Source organism: Pelecanus crispus, chromosome 7 (assembly GCF_030463565.1).
Source record: "Pelecanus crispus isolate bPelCri1 chromosome 7, bPelCri1.pri, whole genome shotgun sequence".
In the NCBI taxonomy this organism is placed as follows: Eukaryota; Metazoa; Chordata; class Aves; order Pelecaniformes; family Pelecanidae; genus Pelecanus; species Pelecanus crispus.
This window is the reverse complement of record NC_134649.1, coordinates 34,971,813-34,982,819: the sequence shown is the minus strand read 5'-3', so window position 1 is coordinate 34,982,819 and position 11,007 is coordinate 34,971,813.

The following is an 11,007-nucleotide window of genomic DNA, read 5'->3' as shown; positions in this document are numbered from 1 at the left end:
TTAAGTCACTTCAAAAAAACAAAAAAAAAAACAAACAAAAAAAAAACCAAACAAAAACCTCAAACCTAATCAAAGACAGTTTTAAAACCTACAGCTGCTGAATTGTTCAGGAAAATCAAAACTCTCAGTTTTGTAGTTAGACTTTATCTGCTGTTATTTAACAATGCAAAGTTTATATGAAAGGTGCCTAACAGCTATTAACTTAGAAGCAGTATATCTTTCCAAATTAAACAAGATTTGCAGAATGGTTGAATAAAGTTTAACAAAAAAAGTAAGTGATTCATCTTGATTTCATATAAAAAGTTTAATTCTGTGTATAAATACTCAATATTTAAACACTTGCTGCTGGATGTCTCTCATTTTTGCTTGCATTTCTAATTGTTTCATTTTTGGTATATTTCTGAAACCCATTATGCCATCTGTAGTCACTGATAATTTCTGAAATATTTTTGAAAGCAAACTTTAATTTGGGACTTCTTGTTTTTAAAAGTGTTCTAAATAAATTGGCCACCTTTTTGCCAGGTATTTGGGTTGCTTTGTACAGCATATCTTAACAGGAGGAATGTGTGCAATATATATCACCTCAGTTTTGTCTGGCAACATTACGAAAATGTTAAGATGCAATATCTTCCTTTCACTTCAAGTTGGAAAAATTGCAGTATCTCAATTTGGTGGTGTATTTATTTTTATCTATTCAGTGTATGGGCTTATGGGTAGTTAGGTTTTTTTTATGTACATTATGTGCTTTTAGTAATTTCTGAGTTTTATCACTTTTGTGGATGCACCAGTTGTACCCATTTGCATGTTCTTTCAATATGAAGACCATGGGGGAGGGGGGCTTCAGGAAAGATTTTTGGAAACCGGAATGAGAATAATTGTAAGTCAATAAATATAGATACTGCATCATTAACGTTTTTGGTATGGTATGGATTTTATAGCACCTATGTATGTTTGCAGTTATTAAGTTATTGCATAAATGTTTAAGAATGAGCATTTTTTCATCCAAGATTTTGTATGTTTGCAAATATATTTTTGTAATAAAACTTCAAAACAAATGTTTCGGCACCTCCTAAAATCTTCCAATGTTTCCTTTTATTTCTAGAGCTCTAGTAGCCTGCTAGAAGGGTAAGTGCAGATTTTATTTAGGGTTGATATTTTCCAGAGAAGAAACTCAAACTCCTTACTTCATACTGGGGTCAAAAATAAATTGCATTTGTTCACTAAAGAAAATGCAGCATGCCTGTTTGAAGGACAGTTGAGAATAGCATCTGTCACTTGTAACAGCTTTTGGCTATTCTCTGTGTTGCTGTAAGTAGGCTTGCATTTTGAATGTGATAGACCAATTTCCTGTCATATTAAGAAAGGCAGCTGGAAGTTCACTTTCTTGTAAGTACAGCTGTAACTGGTTTTAGTGCCTTTCCTTATCACTTTTTTATGGTATCCCCTCTCATCCATCTAAACATGGCATATGATACTCAATCCAGTGTTGGTCTCTGATCATTGACGTTGGAAATTGCAGTTGTCGTCTTACCATATCTGACTGATATGATGCAATGGATCAATCCAAACTTAAAGTAAAATAGGGAAGCTGATGAGGAGGAAAACCATAGCAGAAGTTCTGCTGGATAAGATCTTGAAATTAAACAAAACCTTATGCTGAAGTCCCTTTATCTTAGCTAGATGCTTCTTCCCATTCTAACTACCCATAGGAGTTAAGATTGCAGGGCATACCAAGTGTCGGGAGAGGCCACTGAATAATGGTGTTTGCTGCTGTAGTAGTTAAGACTGAACTGGCACCTGTACTATATACAAAAGCAGATTCTTGTAATAGAAGACTACCATACAAAAGTCATGGATTTACTGCAAGATAATTGAGGAAAAAGTGGAAACAGCTGAGGCCTAGAATCTAACTTTAGATTCTGTGTTAGATGTGTTGCCTGTTTGGCCAGTATTGAGGCAGTATGTTTTTCATTGTTGATGCTGTAACCTTTTTGTCTTCTCTGGATCCAGGTATTCCTGGTTACTGTTACTCCTGTGAAGTGCTCCCCTTTGGTTTGAAAATAAGATAATACTTCTGAATTACTATGTGTAGCTGCGGCTAAACTGACCACTGTAGAAAAAGTTCATGCAGACCAAAATCTTTTTGGCCTTTTCTCTCTTGCTAGTTGTGCTCTACAGTTGTGTTTTCTGAAAGAGCATGAGAGCATAAAGTCCATCCCTACTACGATGGTGATACAGCACTAGATAGAATCAAGGAGTAAGCATTAGGCTTCCTAAAACTCCTCCATTAAAACTCACATTTTATTTGCAGGCTTGCAGAATGAAATAACACAACTAGCTTTCTAAACAAAGTTGTAGCTTGTGTTCATGGGCCAAATTAATTGAAGTCAGTGGACTCATGTATTTGGTAAGGATTCAACTATAATTCATTCTCAATATACAAGATACTGGGGGGGTTAACATTAGTATTAGAGGATAAGAAACCTGTCATTGATACAACTCTTCTTCATTTATGAATAGGATGCAGTCAAATCACTAAATACAGTCTTTCGTATAGCTGAGGTGAATTTCTCTGTTTAGTGACCTAATCTGAAATTCAAAAGATTAGAAATTATAAAGTATGTTAAACAATTTTGAAAGTTATAGTAGAATTTTTTTCTCCTATCTTCACACAACTTTACGTGTGAATCAGCTTTTTTCTCTCTTCCAGATCCTGTGACCGAGGGATTTACTGTTGAACTGCCCTACTAATTTAGGAGAGTTAAAAGTCAGTGATAGACCTGTAACTGAACTATGGTCATAAACAGCTCATCCTTGTCAGTTATGCAACAATTTTTCACTTTCTCTTAGAATCCTCCTTCATATGAGACTCCTAATTACGTTAAAAAAGCATTGGGAAAAGAGGGCAGTGAAGAGGTAATATTTTTATCAGTTGCTGCATTTTTGAAAGAGCACTTCCAATAAAATGAATGGGAAAGGACCAATGAATAGAAGATTCCTGAGAAGTGAACAAGGGAAGGAATAGCAAAGGAGTGAGTAAACGTGAAAGGGAATATTGTAGAGAGACAAGTACGGCCTGTGAAGGTATTTCCTGAAGCATGGAAGAATTTAAGTTACAGTTTTGTTTATGTACTGCTGTATATCTTCTTCAGGTATTCCCAAAGCTCAAATGTGGTTTGCCTATAAGAATCCAGAATATTTCAGGGTGTATTCAAAAACAGACTGGTTAGGCATGATTTCCCTGCTCTAATTCTTGAGGTAGCAATACATAATTTGCGAGGCCTGCTATGGGTTTTTTTAACTTCCAGTTATGAAGCAGCATAATGGAGTTGGCTGATTCATAGTAGTACCCAATTTTTATCTTTGCTTGATGGCATCACATCACAGCCTAAAATCTGTTACATAAAACAAGGCTGCTCATACCTAATTGCCCTTTATCTTTCATTCTAAATAGACCTTTAAAAAATATTTCTACCATAATCCAGTCATTAAAATATTAAGAAGCTCCATTTTACAAAATCAACCTTAGGAAATATAACCACAAAAGAATAAGCTTTTATATGCTGGCTGAAATGAAAGCACTTGCCCTTAGGCCTTACTTGAAAACATGCAGGTATGTGAGGTAAATGCACAAGTTGTGTTTCTTTTCTCCCATAAATAAGTCAAGAAGCTTTAAGAGTATCTACAGAGCAAAGATCTCCCAGCCTGTCTCATGTATGCAAAATTCTATGTGCTCTTACTTTAGAGAGGATATGGCTTGCACATCCTGCTTTGCTTGTGGTTCATAAGAGGGATGGGAAAGGCTTAGCAGGTTATCCATCCGACTTTCTCATGTAGGCTTGAGATTTATGGATAATGCTAAGTGCATCTCTAGTTTACTTTTTAAAGCATCAAATAAATTAGCTTCTGTTCTCTGGGGACCCAGTTCTCCCATGTAACAAAATTGCTCTAGGTGAAGCTTCTGCTACCTTAAACTTACCACGAGAATCGAGATACAAGGGTAACAATAAAGCCTATGGGATTTGGATGTGTACGTAATCTGTTATGGTTTACAGCAAGCCCTGCTCCTGGTGTAATCTTCAAGATGGAAGACACAGAGCACCCATTATAAGGAGAGATCTCTGCTTTCCAATGATTGAATAGGAAAATCCTGCCACAACAAAAGCCCTTACAGAAAACCCAGAGGCTTGGTTAGAAACATGCAATACTTCTAATAAGGGGTTGAAAATAAACATAAATCAATATTCTGCAGATATGACGATAGCTGTCTAAAAGAAACTGCTAAGATAAAAGATGTATGTGAAAGTAATGTAGATTGCATACTGCATAGTGACTGAGCCTGGGCCCATGATGTAGCTCTATCTGTAGCTTCATTTTAGATAAAAAAGACAGCCTGATTTTACTACTACACCTATACCTGTTCCCATGCAGTACGTATCATTATTTATTGCAATTCTTGATGCTATGTTGCACAGAAATTTGAAATTTTTTAAATCTTTTTTTAACCTTAAATTCATTAGCAGTTAAATAATGTTGCTACTAAAAACGAGCCGAACAATCTGTTCCATGTATAACTGAAGTCGCTGTATTTTTGCACATGTGGAAGGATATGCTGGAGGTGCGTAATGGTCTGCATAATTAGAGAATGCTTTGGCATAAATCCAACTCATCCATTCTTGAACAGTTCCCTTCTTGAAGGGCTTCTAATGCAGCTGTTCTTTCAAAGGGCAAGAATAGTCAAAGCCTGTTGTGTTGCAGAGGACAAGGTGAAGAAAATTCTTCTGGTCTCTTTCTTTACATATGCATTACAGCACAAATAAATCCTACCTTATTTGGTCATTATAGTTGTTTCCTACCTTCTTTCTAAATTTACACAACCTATGAAAGCATTGCTGCTTGAGAGATTTCTCTTAGCATAAGTTATTGATGATAACTTTATTCTTTTAATTTTACCAAATCACTTATTTGAATACAGCTATTCATTTAAACAGAGTCTAAAGTGACTAATAACTTCTTAGCTTGTTTGATGAGTGTGTGTTATGGAAGCTGGATTATTAAGAATCGAATAGAGAAAGCAAATGTGATGAGGTGACTATGAACATTCATGTATTCAGTAGGTCTTTCAAGCATAGATGCAGGCAAATGCCTCAAACTCCTACTACGTTAAGTATTTCATATTTATGTTAACAGATAATACGAAGAAATTGCAACAAGTGAAAATTCAGTTTGTAAATTTACAAAAATTATGTAAATAATATTAGCAGTTGGTTAAACTAATCCAAATACCCTCACATATTGCTGTATTAGCATTAAAAACTTCAGTTTAAATATCATAATTTTGTTGCATTGCTAGCAGACACACTTCCCTAAATATCATCAAACAGCAGAGCAATTACCAAAACCAGTCATGGTAAGTTCCTTTTACCTGTGTAAGACGTACAATGATTTGTTTTTTCCCTGATAGGCTACATGTTAGATAGAGATAAAAAAGTCTCTTTGTATAAAAATTGTCTCAAATTATTTGGCCTATTTGGTTTAGTCTGAACATTTTTCATGTATCATAAAGTTGCCATAATATTTTGGAAACTTTGCAAATTATGGTTTGTTTTCCAGTCTTTTTTTTAGTAAATGACATTTTATTTAGAGGCAATATAAAAACTACTGTGATTTAAAAATTATTTTTATCTAACATTTGGCTGCCGGTAGCTCAAAAATGGTCTGTTCTGCTATGAAGCTTTCCATAAACATTTTTCCTTTTGCTGATTACTTTGTCAGCTGTATCTGAGGAGAAGGTTATAGTTGAGTTGAACTATGAATATAATCTGTGTGTATGTATCTTTTTCTTGTGTCTTGCTCTTATGGACTTGAAAGACAAATTGATCTCCCTGTCTGGATATCTCTGGATCAGGTGCTGTATGAGAACCCTGCATTTTCCAGGTTGCTGGTTATAGCTGTTTGTAGCCTGCATAGCAAAGACAACTGCTGTTCTATGGAAACTAAAGGATGTTTGAAGTGTTTTTCATGCTCCAATGGGAACTGCAGAGCTGATCATTATTTCACAGCCTGCTGAATATTCTTTTCACAGGGTGCTTACTTGAGTGTGCATTTGTGCTTAACTAAAACCACTTGCTATTGCTGACAAAAGAACAGAATTTATTTTGAGTAAGATGTGACAGTATGGACTGAATCTCTGGAAAAGTTGCAGCACTGTATTTGTTCTGAGAGTATACTGCATTCCCATACACCAGACTACAATGATTGGAATTCCACTGCATAATTTATCTTTTTTCAAGGGACCCTGCAAATGAAATGAAACCCTGTACACTATACAGAGATGTTGGGGACTAGCAAGGTTACAATCCATGCCAGCAGTGATCGGCAGATTGCACTTCAGTCTGGGATCCGTACAGTGCTTAAACTGCAATTGCACAGCCCATTGGTCTCCTCCCATGCCTCCACTCATTTTCTTTACTCACTATTTTTTGGATTTTGTAGGTGATGAGCTACCTAACCAGTCTGTGTTCTTACTACACTTTGATTTTGGAATTTCTTTTGAGAACAGTTTTTAAGGCAAAATTGGGCACATAGCCCCATGGTAGCTAAATGGCCTGAATTTCAGCAGTGCTGAGTGCATGCAGCTCCTGCTCTGGTAAACAGGGTTGCATGTACTTATGTCAGCAATGCATTTTTGCAGTATCTCAGCAAATGACAGCCATAGTTCAGCTTCCATGCTTCTACTGCACATAATACCCTGACTGTGAAATGTGTGGAGGAGGGGATGGAAAAATCCAATTGTCCTGTGTATGTATTTAAGAAGCTGTCTAGTCTAGTAGTTAATACTGAAGCTAATGAGACATGATTGTATATACTGAAGCGAGACTGTTTGTCCATACATTTACATCTTTGTTTTAATCATATTGTACGTGGTTTCGGAGGCAAATGCCAAGAATGTGGAAGAAATGTTGACTGTTGTACACAATGTATACCATGACTTTAGCTATTGCTTTACAGTCCATCACTCTTGGTCAAAGTTGCAGAAATAACATGGCCACTTCAGTAGATCAAAGTGGAGGCACTGACACAAGGTGGAATTTCATTCTGTGTATGCTTGAGCTGCTGTTTTAACAACTCAATACCACAAATAAGCACTCAGTGATGCAGCATGAGGATACAGGGAGAGGAGGGTGAGTTGTGGGCAATAATCTCCCAATGACATTATCTAAGCTAAGTCTATCTTAAAGTCTTTCTACTGTCCGGATAACAATGGAGGAAACAAAGTAAGTTGTGAGCCATAATAATACTGGTCTTATCCAGATCATCCCCCTTATTTTCTTACAGGAGGGAAAAAAGAAAGCACCATATGTCCAGCCTGAGAAGGCTGTTGATAAGATTGCTATTGCTACAGTACAGTTGGGAGTAGGGAGCCATCCTTACAATGAAGATTCAAGAGCACATCTTCACTGTAATCACTGAGACTTGATCACAGGCCTCACTCTTCAGCCAAAGAATGAAATCAGCCTGGACCAATAAAGCCAAAATTCAGGTGATGATCTAATCAGTGTATATTTAAAAGCATTGTGAGGGAAAACAGAGGATGTTGACTAAGCAGCAGGGAGTGACTGAACTCTCTTTTAATCGACTGTTATCTCACTTTGCCGCTACCAATGATGTATGCAGAGAGAAACAGTAACAACCTGACAATGCTTACATCTTAATCACACTGTATGTACATAAAACATGGAGTAAAATTACTAGAAGCAAAAACATAGTGTAGAAGTTACTTGATTGTTCTCATGATACCTGCTTCCATGATCATATTTTTCTACTGTTTTTATAGATACTGCTAGCCATCCAGAAAGATGAAGTGCCCATATCTCTAAAATAAGCTTTTTGTTTCCTGATGCAAATGTGTTTTAGAAGTTTTTGGAAACTTATTGTCTGCCGCTGAAATTGGAAGGGTATACAGCCATGTTTTCGTAATGTATCTTCAGTCAACACTGAATACTGTGGAGTTTGGCATCGTAGCCATTATTTCACTTATACTTGACCTCATTTGAAGAATTTACTTTATGCACTTCTTCTGAACCACAGATTAGGGTAGATCAAGTTATCCTGCCTAACCTCACTCAACTGACATGAAGTTATCCATGTCACTGAGATGATGGTTGAGCCAGATGCCAACATCTGTCTAAAGAACAATGTTTAAACAGCAGGGGTTATAGAAAAATTGCCATTCGCTTCTCTAGCACAGACAGTATTTTAACAACTGCTCTTAATCAGAAAGCATGGAGCAGAGCTCAAGCTAATAAATGCTGCTGTGCTCGTAACATGGTTCTGTGGCTTCATCTACATCAGCAGGTAGGAGATTCCTGTATAGCAGGTCTATAGAGCACATGAGGCAGTGCTGAAGACTCGACATCAGCACTACACGTGTTTTTGAATTCTGCCCCAGACTAACTCTTGTCTGTCCTGTTGGACTGAATACTCATTAATGGTTGGGGCGTATTAGCTGCTTTCTCAGACTGAATGTTCTGTTTCATCTCTATTTGAAAGGAATCCAGTTCATGAGCTCTGAGACTGCTCTGCAGGGCAAGCCAAAGCACAGTAAGCAGGGATGATCAGATTTGATCCAAGATGGTACTTCTGGCTCAAGCTACTTTAGACTTACCTTCTGACCGTATGGCTGCAGACAGAATCAAGTGTGGTGTTGCCTTGAGAAAGGCTAGGAGGTAGTGGAAAGGATGCAAGGACGGACAAAGGAGAAGAGGGAAAGTTGTGTAACTTGCTCAGAGAGGTTGGTAACCCTCACTCTACAAGATTAGACTGATTTTAGGCCTATTTGAGGCTATGGCACAGCCAGATCCCTAGCAAGGTATTTGCTGATACACAGCATATATAAGATTCAGTTAGGGATCTTTTATGGGGAACTTAAGGTTTGAATTTACTGTTTCTTCTCCAATAGTTAAGGTAGCTTTTACAGTTGAAAATCTGAAAAGCAGGAGTCCTAAATAAGTAATTCTCTTGTAGATGCCACTTGTAACTCTTGAGATCTTTCACAGTCCCCCTACTGACCATATTCCTTTGGGCATCATAGCTCCAGGAGGACAAAAGAAGTCCATGTATTGTTGAACCAAAGTGGATTTCAACAGAAATATTGTAGGGAAACTGCTACTAAGAATGGCTGTTGATTGCCTCCACCATGTCTGGCAGTCCTTTTTCTATGTTTCCTCAGCTAGGATCTCTTTGCTATGATTTCCTATGCAACTAGCTAATTTCTAGCTATCAAGTATTATTTAATTTCCAAGTTGATGTTTAGACATAGCATGTTACAGGGTATATCATATGATGTGTCTTTCTGTACCTTGGGACAGTAGCAGATCTGCAGAATAACCGCTGAAGTGCATTAACAACTTCAGTTCTTGGCTTGCTGCTCTAAGGGGACATTGCTCTGCCATTGGAAGCTCTTGGCATTATAGGCCCTGTCTTCAGAGATCCTAAATTTAAAACAGGGCTTATACAATTCTTGTCAGGTTCTTCCACATCACTTCAAAGTGTATGGCTGAAATGAAAAGGTTTGGGTAACTGGTTCTGCAAAAAAAAAAATACAGTAGTTGGCCTAACTAATTATTTTAAAGTAGAATATAGATTGGAGTACAGAAAATGGTAGTTGCAGCAACTAACCTTTGTATAGTGCTCTCTAAAATGAACTCTGCTCTTCGCTACTGTCAAGTTAGGTTGTTTGGCTCCGTTTTTTTCCTTCTTCCTGGCACATAGCCTATTTCCAGTCTAGTTCTTCTGAGGTTTTTTATTAAAAGGATTTTTGAAAAGACAACTGATGGAGCAGTTTAAGAAAACAGTTAACCTAAGGGAATGGTGTCTGCTTTTATTTCTTCCAATAAACTGGTTAGTTTACAGAAGAAAGTTTTCTCTTACCTTGCTAAGAGTTTCACGTGTTACCTTTTAGTGGCGATTTGCCAAGTGAGCATGGATGGATACTCTAAATACAGGTGGCTTCCTGTGTTTCTGAAACCCAAAGTCTTCAGAGCCTTGAAGACAAAGGTGTAGGGTTTTTTAATGTAAACGGTACACATCGCTAGTGTCTTCTGAAATTAGATGATAGCACAAGTTCACTAGAGGTAACGGTTTACATTTAAAACAGATTTTTAAATCTATTAGTATTTTTAAATGATGTAATACAGCTTCCAGGACAAACTACCAGTGGACAGACCACTGAAATACATGGATAGTGGAGTGTAGGAATGCCAGGTTTCATGAGCAAGATGTGAAGTATTTGATTTTTTTATTGTTGTTTAAACTTTCTTTTTTTAGACTGCGAGTTCTAGTGCTGCTCGAGCAGCCTAGTTAAGTCCGTAGCTTTAGTGTCACAGTCTTCAGAATTGCTAATGTATTTCCTGACTGATGGCTGGTCACGTCAATCTTTTATGCAAAAGTCTCTCTATTTGTCAGATTTTTAAAGGTGTATATAGAAATAGGAATTACTTCTTGAAAGGAAGCCACGCAGGGTAGTTCTGCTACTGTTTCTCCTGACTGGGCAGAGGAACAAGGTTACCGTTAAGAGGCACTGGACGCAGTGACATTCTTTTACAGACAGGAACAGGCCTGAGGTGGAAACCCTCTGAAATAGCTTCATCGAACAGGCTTTGAATGGTGCAAAAAGGCCGCCCCGCCCTCTCCTCTCAGCCCGGCGGCCCCCGGCGCCGCCCGCCCCCACCGCGCATGGAAACGGCCCCAACGGCGCCAACGGCGCCTGCGCGTGGCCAGGGGCGGGCGCCCAGAGCCGCCCCCTGGCGCCGGCAGGGGGAGCGGGCGGCCCCGCCCCTCCCCTCCCGCGGGCGCCCGCGGCGCTGTGCGCGGCCGGGCCCGGCGCAGGCAGGAGGCGGAGCGGCCGGCCCGCACCTCTCTCTCCGCCCCCCGCCGCACGGCCCGGCTGAGGCACGCTGCCCGCAGCCCTCGCGGAGCGCCGCCGTCCCTGCCCAGCCCCAGGTG